This window comes from Clytia hemisphaerica, unplaced genomic scaffold (genome assembly GCF_902728285.1).
Source record: "Clytia hemisphaerica strain Z4C2 unplaced genomic scaffold, Clytia hemisphaerica genome assembly, whole genome shotgun sequence".
Classification (NCBI taxonomy): Eukaryota; Metazoa; Cnidaria; class Hydrozoa; order Leptothecata; family Clytiidae; genus Clytia; species Clytia hemisphaerica.
The window spans coordinates 768,001-770,577 of NW_027104240.1; positions in this window are offsets into that span (position 1 = coordinate 768,001).

Below are 2,577 nucleotides of genomic sequence, written 5' to 3' on the forward strand. Positions count from 1 at the left end.
GCGGGCAAGAAAAAGGTCAAGAAGAAGCGTAAAAGGAATCATTGCCAACCACCAGAAGTTTCTGAACGTATTCCATTGGCCGACATGCTTGAAGAAATTGAACCTGATGAAGAGGTAAAGGGGACGATCTTTATTCTTTGAAAAATTTGTTGCTCCTTTCGTCATGATTTCTTTTCGTCTAGTACATGGGCTTATGTATCGAAAAAGGTTCTCTTGTGCACAGGTTTGTTAGAAGCAAACTAACTTTTATCTGGTGCTGATCCCTCAAGGATCAAGAAAACCTTGTTTTTACAGACATAATAGATTTAAGTAAAAATCGTAATTCGCGGAACTTATTTTCGCGGTACAACCCAAAAACGCGAACATTAGTTCCGTACTACCGTTTGTCTTTTTTACCTATATTAATGAATCTTTCTTCCTGCTTAAGGTGCCAGCAGCCCCTTATGTCATTGTAAATACGGCTGGGTCGAAGATGGTTATCAAGAGGGATGGCTGAAAAACCCAAGTTGATTTCAATCTGATCTGCACCATTCATGGTATGGGATATCCGCGGGAATATTTTGATGTGTGCTGCATGCAGAGGGCAATTAGTTGATGGCCCTGATGATAGATACGACCATCTAGATCCGCGGGTTTGCATTAGGCATGAAGAAAGCAATTATTACTATAACAAGCAAGTCAGAAAGTGGTTCCCCAACATAGCTTGGGTATCCAGACTCAAAATTTCAGAAAAAAAACTGTTACCTCAACATACAAAATTTCTAAAATTTTAAAGTCTGATGCAACTAAAAAAGTCTGATACAGTTTGTTTGATACTGCCTGTGAGTGAACCCTTGTTGACCGACTATCAAAACTTTGGAAACCCAGGCAGCCACACATAATTAACTTACCATAAAACCTCTTTTACAAACTCTAAATGCTCCTTTCCAGCGGCCATTTTGTTTAGAAATGAACCTGTGTTTTCATTTTCATTTGTTTATAATATCTTGCTATGTCAGCTTTTTTCCATAAATTATGCGCACTCATAGAAAAAATATACAAAATCCCGCGGAAATTATGATCAGTGACTGGTCACGTATTGGCCAATCAGATGCACTTGCGTATGCAGGGACAAATATCCCTACAGACGAGTCAGTTGGACCAGACCGTAAACCAGAGACAAGTTATTAAAAAACTAGACGGTGAAATAGTTTACGGTCTGGATATCCAGGCTATTCCCAACAATGAGCAACAAGCATTACCATCTCATTAAAGAGTGTCTTGAAGCTAGAAATCCAACCTGAGATAAGAATTCCTAATTGTAAATCCCGCCAACGAGGCGATGAAAAACACCCTTAGACGTCGGTTTCAATCTTGAAAACAGAAAAAGGAAAGAAACATTTATGATTTTAAGAGAAAAATGCGCTCTACACTCGCATCAGAAAGGCAAAGGTCATACAGAGCTAATTACAGCCAAGAGCAATAGGCAGTTCTTTTAGCAAGAAGGGAACTAACTCTAATCAAGAAAACTCTATAGATGAAGAAGTTCAGGTAGTCAGAACGTGTGAGAAGCCACCACCCACTTCACCCTATGTTTTATCAGACGAAATCCTGGAAGCAGAAATTATTTGGTGTCTTTACCTAGTCCAATGTCATCATTCATACCGTTCATGCACTCAGTCCCATCGGTCTTAAAACGAATGTTTAGCTCTTCTCCATTAGTTCAGCAATTTCAACTAAAGAAGGACAAAGCACGATACTTAATCGTTTACGGTATCTATCCTGCGTTGCTTCAAAGTGTTCAGAAAACAATTAACGCTTCACCCTGGCATTCAGTCTCGTTTGATGAAAGTTTAAACCGGCATCAACAAAAATGTCAAATGGATGTTAACATTAGATATTGGAGTACTGGAGAAAACAAAGCCAAGACATCGTACTATGATTCTAGGTAAAACTCTTTGCATGAAATGTATGAAGATGTGAAAATTAAAAATAACAAAGCAATCAAATCATTAGATTTTATATTACTTTGAGATCTGCTTGCATTGAAAGAATACAAAATTTCCCAAAATCTATACAATTATTGCTAGATTCTTTGCAATAAGTCTTTTTGTCTATTTATTTACTTCCCTTGCTTTTTTATTTGTTGAAGGTTCCTACATAGACCAAGTGCCAAAAACCTCACTGAAGAAATTTCAAAGTCAACTAAAGATCTGGACAACACAAAGTTCCTCCAGTTAGCAATGGATGGTCCAAGTACAAACTGGAACGTTTTAGACATAATTGATAATGAACGTGCATCTGGAAATCTACCAAAATCTCTCAACATTGGCTCTTGTTCACTTCATATCCTTCATGGTGCCTTTCAAACAGTATTTACTCAAGTCGACTGGCAGATCAGTGCAATTTTACGATCCATGTTTAAAATATTTGATGAATCTCCTGCTCGTCGAGACATCTACTTAAATGAAGGCAGTTCCGAGTTATTTCCACTCAAATTTTCAACCACACGCTGGATTGAAGACAAAAGCGTTGCAGAAAGAGCTTTGGTTATTTGGTCGTCAGTTACTGCAACAATCAAACACTGGAGAAGCTTGT